Source organism: Ips typographus, linkage group LG7, assembly GCF_016097725.1.
Source record: "Ips typographus isolate SLU linkage group LG7, UJ_Ityp_2.0, whole genome shotgun sequence".
In the NCBI taxonomy this organism is placed as follows: domain Eukaryota; kingdom Metazoa; phylum Arthropoda; class Insecta; order Coleoptera; family Curculionidae; genus Ips; species Ips typographus.
Genome location: NC_138428.1, coordinates 9438993 through 9452234, shown reverse-complemented (window position 1 = coordinate 9452234; position 13242 = coordinate 9438993). Strand labels below are relative to the sequence as shown.

At 39.4% G+C, this 13242-nt stretch overlaps 1 long non-coding RNA gene across 1 annotated transcript; it reads left to right on the top strand.

Annotated features, from left to right (window-relative positions):
• Nucleotides 1-4929: 4929 nt before the first annotated feature.
• On the top strand, nucleotides 4930-6443 carry LOC145731681 (uncharacterized). Its single transcript, XR_014178856.1, has 3 exons — nucleotides 4930-5802; nucleotides 5939-6236; nucleotides 6296-6443. It is a non-coding gene; the product is annotated as an uncharacterized LOC145731681 (long non-coding RNA).
• Nucleotides 6444-13242: the final 6799 nt, after the last annotated feature.

Here is a 13242-nt window from a genome sequence, read left to right as displayed (position 1 = left end):
ATATTTATCCCAATCAGGAAGGTGGGAAAAAGTGAAAAACTGCTGCTACGATGGTTTGGTCCCTACAGAATAATAAAAAAACTCAGTGAGGTTAATTACGAGGTAAAAAAGGAAAAAGGAAAGAAAACGGATATAGTACACATAGGGAGGATTTTACCATTCTATGATGAATGGACTTTGGGGGATATATCCGATGTAGATTCAGACGTAGAAAGCAAAGAAGTTGAACAATAAAATAAGTTGTAAGGGTAACATTTAGCATAAGTAGGGTGCAAACTCAGTATATTTCATAAAAAAGCTTACATAGTCTAAACATTAAGTATAAACAATAAAACATAACTTACAAAAGACTTATTTAAGTAGGGTGACCGACCGTTACGCCCTCTCCCGCCAGGACAGAACAAAGGTGCACAACCCACAAAACGAGCGACCATCCCGCACACTTAGAAGTTGTCAAGGAAAGTCATTAGAGGGCGCCACCACCCGCGAACTGAGTAACGGGTGCTCTGGCGCGCAGAAGGACTAGACCGCCCTCCACGAAGGAGCGACAGATTCGAGGAGAACCACATGGGAAACAACGAGAGGAGCATAAGAAACTTAAATTACGATTGGTCACACGATGTAAATAAAGCCATGGGGCACGTAGGTTATACAGTTATGTTAGGGTTAAGTGTCCGGGGCGAACACTCTTCAGAGGGGGGAGATGTCACGAATAACATAAGTTGCACTATGTTCCGTTACCTAGTCTGGCCCCGGTCTCCCCCAGTGCACCGTCTGAATCAGCAAGACCGGCAAATTGGGGTCATGATGTGGGTATTTAATCAGCGTCTCAAACCATCTAAGATCACTGGTCTCTAGGTCGGTCTTCGAGCATCAGTCCGAACTTTTTAGTGCCCGGACGGCTCGTTACCTTCTTGGAAGCCCAGGCTGAAAAGACAAGCGTTCTTACGCAACCAAGAGGTGACCGTCCGAACTCTTGACCCTATCAGTACCTGAAGTAAGTCCTTTGGGCGTGTCGGTCATAGGGGCTCCCTGCTCGTATCGAGCGGGTTTCGCCTGGCGACACTTCAAGAGGGCTTGCAGTGCCTTAAGTAAATCCTTCGGGCGTGTCGCACATAGGGGTTCCCTGCTCGTATCGAGCGGGTTCCGCTTGGCGGCACATCAGAAGGCCTTACGCACACACACACACACCCACACCCCTACACACCCCCTCGTAGAGAGTGTTCCATGTGCATCCCGCCTGCAGCGGTGCTGGCGGCCCTCTTAATCTGGGGGTAAGAATTGGTTAAGTGTTATCTTCAGTATAAAAATAAAGAAGACATACTTGAGCTACGATTGTTGTTTCTCTTCCTGCGCTACCCCCAAAACGTGACAATACAAAGTCTGGATTGATCCAGTCATATCCGAGATTACCAAAGCATTCCTTTTATTATTCCTATTCTCAACTCTAATTAATATCATAGTGATATTAATTAATTAAGAGTAAATTTAAATAAATTTCAAATCAATCTAAGTTTGATTAATTTTTCATAATTAGTCAATGTGATTAATTAAGTAATTAATAAAATTATTTACTTTAATATTCAGTCGCCCAAGGAGGCTTAAAGACTGTTTATTCTTTAGCAGGAGCCTAGAAAACTCCTAGCAGCTTAAGAAAGCATCCCTTTCCCAAATTTTTCCATTCTATCCTTGGAAGAGCGTCCTTTTGTTGGTCCTGGAGTGACTAGCTGGCATCCCGTTTCAATAAATTTAGTTTAAAATATTTAAACGCTTTTCACTGAGTGAGTTACCCATCACGAACCCAGAAGAGTAGAACGGATTAATTTTCCGATTGGCGCGTGTTAGCGTGCACGGTCCGAGGTGTTTGTAGCAGTGACTCGTGAGATTTGGCGGAGTGACCGTCGGGCTCGCCCGTTACATCAAGTTAACGAAGCACGATGAGCGTCCCTCGGCGTAACACGCACCCGTATAATACGCGACAAAACCCCACGAAAAACCTTACAGAGGACACCCCTAGCTATTATACCCAAAACCGCATTCAGGAGTTGAGATACCCTGAGGAAGACGACATGTCCTCTCATCAAGAGGAGGTGCCACGCCCTTTGGCTACGTCACCACAGTCGTCGACGCCGCGTCACGCATCGTAATTTCAGCTTCAGTCAGTGTCTAACTGGTGTGGCGTTCTGTTTACAAGTTTTACTATGTCGCGTCGAGTAATATCTAGTGATGACGAGTTGCCATCAACAAGCCAGGATCAGCCGCGGCGTAGAAAACAGCGGGTTGATGACGAGGTGCCATCAACTAGCCAGGATCAGCCTCGGCGTAGAAAACAGCGGGTTGATGACAAGTTGCCATCAACTAGCCAGGATCAGCCGCGGCGTAGAAAACAGCGGGTTGATGACGAGGTGCCATCAACTAGCCAGGATCAGCCTCGGCGTAGAAAACAGCGGGTTGATGACGAGGTGCCATCAGCTAGCCAGGATCAGCCTCGGCGTAGAAAACAGCGGGTTGATGACGAGGTGCCATCAACTAGCCGGGATCAGCCGCGGCGTAGAAAACGGAGAGTTTTTGTCATGGCCGATGATTTGTCATCTTCACAAAGTGACTTAGAAAATAAAAGAGATTTTTCCCCGGCTAAAGAGGATCCACGAATTCACGTGGCAACTGCCATAGTGGAGGAGCTTGGCCGCGTCCGTAAACTTGCTTTGGAGGGCGAAATATTGGAGTTTGACATGTGGAGTGCTGAATCCAAACATGTGGAGTGCTGAATTCGATGCATACTCAAGCGCCAGCAACTTTAGAAACACTGCAAGAGCAGGTTGATGAAGCTGTTTGCCTGGGTAAGAAAATGTCTTTTTAAAAGAGGCATTTTGTCCTTTTAAAAAAGGCATTTTCTTATTCAAAAAAATCGGTTCTTTTCAGAACCACAAATTAATTGAAAAAAGAAAGTTCGTTCAATTTGTTGTGTGTTGTTTTTGTTTTTTTTTTTGCAACATATGTATTGACGACGACGATAACAAAGGAAAAAATCCACTCGCCCGCTTTGTAGCGCACTAACCGAATAAATTACTCGCGTTTGTGGACAATCTTTCTCCAATTGTTTTTTAACGTTTTAAAACCGGCAAAGATCGACTTCGGTGTTGATCTAGCGTTCATAAATGACATTTTTGTGTCCAATTACGTCCGCTGGGACTATATTGGACCCTGTAGTACGAAGTGAATCGTTTAATTTAGCTTTTAATCAAGGTAAGTGAAAGCAAAACTCAGAGTCGATCTCCACAAATATTTATTAATAAAAGTTGATATCTGCCTAACATGTTTCGGGTGTATTCAGATACCCATCTTTAGAGGCTGTAAGTTATACAGTGTGTTAATTAAATACTTATAAAACTAAGGATATGGAAGCCTACCTTAACTAGATCACTAGTCTGCTGACTGTCATTCTAAAAGGGGGGACAGCTGAACCCAGATGTACTAAGGTGGTTTTTTTATTCTGCACGGGGGAAAAAAACCTTGATCAAAAAACCCAGTTCTGGTTCAGAGGTGACAGGTTGCTCCGTTTTTTATTCTCGAAGGGGAAAAAAACTTAATCAAAACCCAGTGTTGATGTCAAAAATGAAGTTAGTTGTTCGGTTTTTTATTCTTGAAGGGGGAAAAAACTTAATCAAAACCCAAAGAAGCTGAATGATGTAAAAACTGCATGTTTATCTGTAATAAAAAGCATGAGTAGAAATAGGATGTCCTGAAGGGGTGTATATGTAATGGGGGGGGCGGCAGATAAATTAAAGTCAAAAAGATAAAATGAAAGGCAAGTCAAAAAAAGGGGGGCTAAACTGTATATCTTACCTGAAGGAGACCAAATGGACACGAAAGGGACGTCACACAACAAAAAACCGCGGTGGACACTCACAAGTTCGACATTTAACAGATTAAAATGGGGGGCGACTTTCCCTTTGTCACTGTGGAGGTGTGACCGTGCAGGGCAACATAGCTTGGGTGCAGCAGGACATGGAGTGGCCAAAATGGCTTCCAACCCACGCCAAGGGCAGGTTGCAGGAAGCGGAAGTCTAGGGGGCAGCAACATATTGCCAAACTCGAAAAAACCAAAAAACAAAAAACCAAATCCCCCAGAGAACTGAAAAGGTCAAAACACCCAGAGCCGGACATGACAGACAGCTGACAGCAGACAATACATGTGTGATCGGTCCACTCATCAAAACAATACAGTGTAAACAAATAAAGTTAGGTTAAATTGGTACTTAACACTAATTATCCGACCGCTTAATTATAGGTTTTACAAATAATGCAATGGTTAGTCGACAAATGAAAGCAAGAAACAAAATTAAAATTAGATTAACGTTAAGTAATGAGCAACCTTCAACCTGGGGACACAAAAGCACGATTAAACACAGTTCTTGAGCACAGGCAAAAGCAAACGTAAGTATCAAACAGTGGGAATTGATTAAGGGTAAATGGGGGTTGAAATTTAATGTGGCTACCAACAATGGTTTCCCTCCTAGTTTAGTTAACAAAATCTACTACAACCACTTCAAGAAATTTGTCAACAGAAGGCTCACAGTGGGAGAGCACGACATTGAGACTAGATACTTCTCAATACCTTACTTGGGGCCTTTTTCTCTTGGTTTCAAGTCCCTGTTCAAGTCCTATGGCATTTCTATCTGCTTTAAAGTATCACACTCTGCATCCCGTTTTCTTGTCAACTCCAAAGATCCAACTCCGCTTCTTAATAAGTCTGGTGTTTACCAGCTCTCTTGCTGCACGGCCAACTGTGAAGCTGTCTACGTTGGTCAAACAGGTAGAAAATTTGCAACTCGAATACATGAACACAAGAGAGAGTTTGAAAAATTTATTAACAACCCAAATTTGAACACTAGCTACATGAAATCACTATTTTCACTCCACCTTCGCCTTAATAACCATACTTTCAACGTTGATGAGGGCTTTAAGCCCCTCCATTTCTGTGGAAAAGGCAATCTGCTGGACCTTCTGGAGGTCCTTGAAATCCACAAGGCTTCATCCAACGATAAGGTGGTCTGCCTTAATGACCAGCTTAGACATAGCTCCACTCCTTTCTTCAGATCCCTCAATTTCTAGTTCCCCAGACACTTTTCCCAGTCCCCCTACATTAAATTTCAACCCCCATTTACCCTTAATCAATTCCCACTGTTTGATACTTACGTTTGCTTTTGCCTGTGCTCAAGAACTGTGTTTAATCTGTGCTTTTGTGTCCCCAGGTTGAAGGTTGCTCATTACTTAACGTTAACTTAACGTTAATCTAATTTTAATTTTGTTTCTTGCTTTCATTTGTCGACTAACCATTGCATTATTTGTAAAACCTATAATTAAGCGGTCAGATAATTAGTGTTAAGTACCAATTTAACCTAACTTTATTTGTTTACACTGTATTGTTTTGATGAGTGGACCGATCACACATGTATTGTCTGCTGTCAGCTGTCTGTCATGTCCGGCTCTGGGTGTTTTGACCTTTTCAGTTCTCTGGGGGATTTGGTTTTTTGTTTTTTGGTTTTTTCGAGTTTGGCAATATGTTGCTGCCCCCTAGACTTCCGCTTCCTGCAACCTGCCCTTGGCGTGGGTTGGAAGCCATTTTGGCCACTCCATGTCCTGCTGCACCCAAGCTATGTTGCCCTGCACGGTCACACCTCCACAGTGACAAAGGGAAAGTCGCCCCCCATTTTAATCTGTTAAATGTCGAACTTGTGAGTGTCCACCGCGGTTTTTTGTTGTGTGACGTCCCTTTCGTGTCCATTTGGTCTCCTTCAGGTTAGATACAGTTTAGCCCCCCTTTTTTTGACTTGCCTTTCATTTTATCTTTTTGACTTTAATTTATCTGCCGCCCCCCCCATTACATATACACCCCTTCAGGACATCCTATTTCTACCCATGCTTTTTATTACAGATAAACATGCAGTTTTTACATCATTCAACTTCTTTGGGTTTTGATTAAGTTTTTTCCCCCTTCAAGAATAAAAAACCGAACAACTAACTTCATTTTTGACATCAACACTGGGTTTTGATTAAGTTTTTTTCCCCTTCGAGAATAAAAAACGGAGCAACCTGTCACCTCTGAACCAGAACTGGGTTTTTTGATCAAGGTTTTTTTCCCCCGTGCAGAATAAAAAAACCACCTTAGTACATCTGGGTTCAGCTGTCCCCCCTTTTAGAATGACAGTCAGCAGACTAGTGATCTAGTTAAGGTAGGCTTCCATATCCTTAGTTTTATAAGTATTTAATTAACACACTGTATAACTTACAGCCTCTGAAGATGGGTGTCTGAATACACCCGAAACATGTTAGGCAGATAACAACCTTTATTAATAAATATTTGTGGAGATCGACTCTGAGTTTTGCTTTCACTTACACTCACTACTCCACTGTGTGCATATGGACTACTACTTTTCGGTTTTAATCAAGGTTTGTAAGCAAATTTTTATTTAAATATGAGTGTAGTGTGTTTTAAAAAGCCCTTTTTTGTAAATAAGAGATATCTAATCTCTCCAGCGTCCAAAAATACCTATTTTGAACGCTGCCAAAATGTGTTTTTCCCACATTTACCCAAACCGTATGCTCCGTTCAGTACTCCGCACGACCGCTCAACAAATCTCGGCGCATCGCTGTCGCGGACACCGCCTCTTCCGGCCGTAAAATGACTGCAATCTTCCCCGGCAGCCAGTCCGAACTCCGAACCGGGGAGGGCAGCCGAACAACCGGCCGCAGCGGGCGCTACGTGTCCCGTGTAGCTTGCAGTTGGGTTCTGTGTAGGCGGATTTGATAGATGGGGGGGAAATGCGGCCAAGGGGTCGAGTTCATTCAAATCAATCAAATGTTCGTCCGCTTGGTCTATGTTAAGGGGCAAATTATACTTAACAACTCAATGTAAGTATTTAGAAAAAACTAAAAAAGTTAGAAAGGGTGATGTCAGCTGTTCAGACCTTCATGAGTATGCACATTAAATTAATAAGTGAACTCGGTCATAGTTTCATCATACCATCACCCTTACGACCGTGACTGGTTCTTTGACTTTAAAATTATGAAACCGCTAAAAATTATTTTATTTAAAAAAAATTCAAAAATTAAAACAACGGGATGCCAGACTGTTTTCGGCCAAACAGTCTGTTAAGTGTCTAAGTAAATAAAGCTCAACGTGACAACCCTGCCGCGACGATTAATAACGCGATAGCCGAGGAAACTGTAAGAGAGACTAGAGAGACAGCGATAGATCGCGACGGAAGAACGGTGTGTTAAGAAGTCGAATTGGTACACGTTTTTGTTGTTGCTCGTATTTTTGCACGTTTATTTGTCCCGTAAACTAATCTAAGTTATTTGTTAAGTTACAATAAACCAATAATATTGGTAAAGGGTCCTTCGAATTTTTGTTGTGCATAACCCCAAAAGAAGTGCAGTCCAATTAGCTTCACGACTTAACATTTGGTCACTTCAGCCGGATTTGGGTCATCTGGATGATGGAATGCATCAACCTCCAACCTATGGAATTTGGAATTGAATCGATTGATATTGATTAAGTTAAGGAAGCTGCCGGAAACATCGGTGAGTCCGTTCCTTTCTTATGCTTGTTTTCCATACTTTTTGCCATTACCTATCTCGTTTTGTCCTTGAACCACACTGTTACAGTGATCGTTGGTTGTTAGACATAGGTTTTTCAAATTATTGTTTTGCTCGTTCAGTAAAGTTTTTTGTTTTGCATGTAAACATTCACGTATATGAAATTTGTCGATCTCTGCAGGCCTACTGCATTAATCCTGTTTAATTCTATTGGATTTGTTAATTCCACGTGATCGATTTAAGCTTGAAATGGCCGCGAAAGGGAAAAAAGGTAAAGCTCAGTCAGAGGAGACAGTTGATGATGAATTTCGGGAACTTTTACATATTCGTAAAGTTATAATCGAGCGGTTGTCCCGATTTGAACAGTATCTATTGACTAACACGGAAAGCACACAGCTTTATCAGCTTGAAATTCGTCTCAAAAGTATAGAAGACGATTTTCAACATAGGCTCGAAATTGAATCGTCGTATTATAGTTTGATTTCTGAAGCCAAAGAATTAATTAACTCGTTAAGTAACAATCGGTCAATTAATATCAACTCCAATCGACAAGATAAGTATACTCGTATTCCTTCAGAAACACTCGGTAAGTTACCAGATTTAGGATTACCTTCATTTTATGGGAGTATTGAAACATGGTTTAGCTTTAAAAATATATTCGAATCTTTAGTACATAATAGAGTAAGTTTAACTGAAACCGAAAAACTGTTGTATTTGAAACTATGTTGTAAAGGAGACGCTTTAAAGCTCATAGAAAATTTGGACATAACTGCAGACAATTATTCTATCGCTTTTAACTTGCTAGAAAAAAGATATGAGAATAAAAAAGTAGTTATAAATTATCACGTAAAAAATATACTTTTTAAACTGCCAAGTGTAAGCAAAGAATTATCATCGAGTCTAAGAAAGTTGTTAGATACAATTCAACAGCATAAATCGGCGTTAGAGAAACTAAAATTGCCTGTAGAACAATGGGACGCGTTATTAATCCCTATTGTTTTGAGTAAGTTGGATGAGCAAACTAATAGAGAATGGGAACTTAAACAAAGTAGTAAAGAATTACCTACGTTTGCTGATTTAATTGACTTTCTAACCAAAAAATGCGTTGCTTTAGAAACTATGCGTGATTTCTCGAAACCATTGTCACAGAAAGAAAAACCTGATAACAAAGTTTCAAACTTTAAAAATTATTCATACGCTATTACAGAAAATCCCGTAAATAAGTGTTGTATTTGTAGTGAAAGTCATCATATTTATCAATGTCCGAAATTTATTAGTTTATCTTTGTCAGAAAAATATAATGAAATAAAGAAACATAAACTTTGTTCAAATTGCCTTCGAACTGATCACATGAAGTACGAATGCAATTCGCGTGGTTGTAAAAAGTGTAATAAAAAACACAACACGGCATTACACGTAGAAAGAACTCTTCAGGGTCGAGATTTCGATGAAAGACGTTCTAGTAGTGGCAACAGTGCGTCGCAGACGCATTCGGATGTCGCACCGCCTTTGTCTAATAATAGAAATCGCTCTAATGAACTACAAGAATCGGTTTTTCAAGGCTCACGTAATTCGCACGATTTTAATAGGCCTACGCTTGTGACAATCGACCGGAAAAATGACTCGTTAACAGTTGAATCCAACGAAAATAATTCTCATGAAGAATTTAACAACCATGACAATTCTTTAACTTTAAATTGCTCAAGTTTAGGCAGAAATCAAGTCTTACTATCAACAGCAATGATTCTTATTGCAGACAGAACTGGACATTGGCATAATTGTAATGCGCTTATTGATTGCGGCAGTCAATCAAATTTAATTAGTGAATCTTTGTGTCGTAAATTAAATTTGTATTGTCATAAAGTCGATCTACCATTGTCAGGAGTAAGTCAGATAATCACAAAAAACAACAATCGCACGCAAACCACAATAAAATCTCGAGTTGGCGATTATAAAACTACTTTGTCGTTTTTAGTTTTGCCCGTTATCACGGAAAGATTGCCGTTATTGAAATTTGATAAGTCGCAACTTATCATACCAAAAGAAATTAACTTACTATATTAATAACTAGCTGATGAGAGATTTAATGAACCTAAACAGATCGACGTACTTTTAGGCGCTGAAATATTTTATGATCTGCTTGGAACCGGACAAATTAAATTGGGAAATTCGCTGCCTATACTTAAAGAGACTTCTTTGGGTTGGGTAATATCAGGAAATTTGGTACATAATAATTTTTGCAGACAAAAAACAATTTGTCACTTAACAACAAACTATGTCACGAATAAAATGTTGCATGACTCCTTAACAAAATTTTGGGAGATTGAGGACTTTGAGAGTTGCAAATTTCTAACAAAAGAAGAAAATTTTTGTGCACAGTACTTTGAAAAGACGACAACTCGAGACAAAGATAACAGTTTTATTGTTAGATATCCATTTAAAGAGGATTCGAATCTTTGGTTAGGAGATTCAAGAGTAAGCGCTTTAAAAAGACTAAATTCCCTCGAAAAAAGATTTAATAAAGACGAAAATCTTAAAAAACAATATTTTGACTTTATTCGCGAGTATGAAGAGCTCGGACATGTGACTCTTCAAGGATCCCTTGAAAACGAGAATTTTGAACACTGTGATTCTTTATCAAACGATATTTATTATTTACCGCATAGTGCGGTATTTAGGGACTCTATTACTACGAAATGTCGCGTAGTTTTTGATGCGAGTTCAAAAACAACCTCGGGATACTCGTTAAATGATTTGCTTATGGTAGGACCGACGGTGCAAGAAGACTTGTACTCAATTCTGTTGCGAACACGACTTAGAAAAATTGTACTTAGCGGTGACGTCAAAATGATGTATCGAAACATCAAAATTCACGAAGATGAACGAAATTTTCAAAAAATTTTATGGCGTTGGAATGAAAGGGACCCAGTAGATATATACAAGCTTAACACAGTCACGTACGGCACGGCAAGTGCACCCTTTCAAGCTTCACGTTGTTTAAAAGAATTAGCAAATTTGAATCAGAATGTTTACCCGCGGACATCAAACATAATCAAAAAGTCATTTTACATGGACGATTTATTGGTTAGTTTAAACTCTGAAGCAGAAGCAATTGAAGTGTATCAAGAACTTAATACAATTCTCGGACAAGCTAATTTTAAAATGAGAAAATGGTCTTCAAACAGTGAAGAAGTTTTGACTAAAATTCTTGAGTTTAACAATAACGATAATAATGACAATCTTGTTTTGTTTCAAAATGATAAACATTTGAAAACCTTAGGCATTGTTTGGGATTCTAAGCAGGATTTATTAAGGTACTCGATTAACGTAACTTCTACCTCTAATAAAGTAACAAAGCGAACGATCTTGTCTACAATATCGCAGATTTTCGATCCGCTCGGATTAGTGGGTCCGGCTTTAATTAGAGCAAAAATTATCATTCAATCTTTGTGGAAATTACAACTTAGCTGGGACGAAGAAGTTCCTAACCATTTAAAACAATTGTGGCTAGAATTTTCAAACCAAATATCTTGTTTAAACGAAGTTCAAATACAAAACCTTGCCATTATTCCCGAATCGAAACATATTGAACTATACGGATTTAGTGACCGCTCGGAAAAGGCCTACGGAGCCTGCATTTATTTATGTTCTGTAGATACTTCAGGAAAAAGAGAAATTAGACTTTTGACTGCGAAATCTAAGGTAGCTCCGGCTAAAAAATTAACTTGCCGCGACTCGAACTTTTAGCTGCGTTTTTATTGGCTAAATTAATGCATAAAGTATTACAAACCATTGATATCGAACATTCTAACGTTAAATATTTTACAGATTCAACTATTGTATTGTCTTGGTTGAGAATCGATCCTGCTAAGCTTAAGACTTTTGTAGCCAATCGCGTTTCTAAGATAACGGAAATTTCTGAATTAAACGATTGGGCGCATGTATCTAGCAAACATAATCCCGCCGATGTAATCTCTAGGGGATTAAGTCCTAAAGAATTGTTAGGATGCAATCTTTGGTTTAGAGGACTTGACTTTTTACAACATTTTCAAGACAATAACTACTCATGCAATTCTGGTGACGACGTAAATCAACCTTTTACTTTAGAAAATGTACCTGAAATGAAAACTGATGTAACAATTATAAATAATGCTATAGAAGTAAAAATTGACCTACCTGCATTTGATATTTTTGACAAGTTTTCAACTTTACACAAATTGCTAAGAATTGTAGCGTACATTTGTAGATTCAAAATTCGTGGATTAAAGAAAATACAGCCAAAATCTAAAACGTTGACAATCGAAGAACTGGACGAATCTTTATTCATTTTGATAAGACTAACTCAAAAATGCGTTTTTTACAATGAAATAGTTCACTTGCAACGACATAATAAAATTTTAAACAACAGTAGAATTTTGAATTTAAATCCTTTTTTAGACTCAAACGGAATCTTGCGAGTAGGTGGAGGATTAAATAATTCCAATTATAGTTTTGACCAACGACATCCCATCCCATCCTATTTTGCCCTACAAGCACAAGTTTACCGATTTGTTAATCATGAGTGAACACATGAAACACCTTCATGCGGGAATTCAGAATTTATTATCAATTATCCGTCTTCGATTCTGGATAATAAACGGAAAAAATGCGATTAAACGAAATTTGAGCAGGTGTGTAAGGTGCTTCAAAGTAAAACCAAAACCTTTAAAATTTATGATGGGATCACTTCCTGCGTCTAGAGTAACTCCTTCTAGACCATTTTCGATTTGTGGAGTGGATTATGCTGGTCCAATATTTGTCAAAGAAGGAACCCTACGCAGAACAAAGGTAGTAAAAACTTACATCTGTATTTTTGTTTGTTTTTCAACACGCGCGGCACATATTGAACTTGTAAAGGATTTAACTACTGAGAGTTTTTTGAACGCGTTAACAAGATTCTGTTCAAGAAGGGGAAGGCCGACCGATATTCACTCTGACAACGGAACTAATTTTCTTGGTGCCAATAATCATTTTCTAGAACTATACAATTTAATTAACGACCATAGACATGTAAATAAAGTAGCGACATTTCTTGCAAATGATCACATCAGGTGGCATTTTATACCAGCGCGTAGCGCCCATATGGGTGGTTTGTGGGAGGCTGCTGTGAGATCAACAAAGTTTCATTTGCGACGCGTTCTAGGAGAATCCTCCTTAACTTATGAGGAAATGTACACATTACTCGTACAAAATTCGCGACCTCTCATGCCCATGTCTAACGATCCCAATGATTATTTACCTCTAACACCTTCCCATTTCCTGATTGGGGACTCGTTAGCCAGCTTGCCTCAAACTGATATTAAGGATGTTCCTGTATCTAGTCTTACCCGTTATGAAAGACTCCAACAGCTTCAACAACAATTCTGGAATAATTGGTCCAGAGAAAATTTGTCTCATCTCCAGACTCGTAACAAGTGGAAGCAACCAGTCGACAAGACCATTGCTATTGGAGCTCTTGTTTTGTTAGTAGAGGACAACCTACCACCATTCCGATGGCCTCTTGCTCGAGTGATTCAGCTGCACAAAGGAGCTGATGGTGTGACACGAGTGGTGACAGTGCGTTTGGCGAACGGGAGTGAAACGCGAAGATCTCTGACAAAA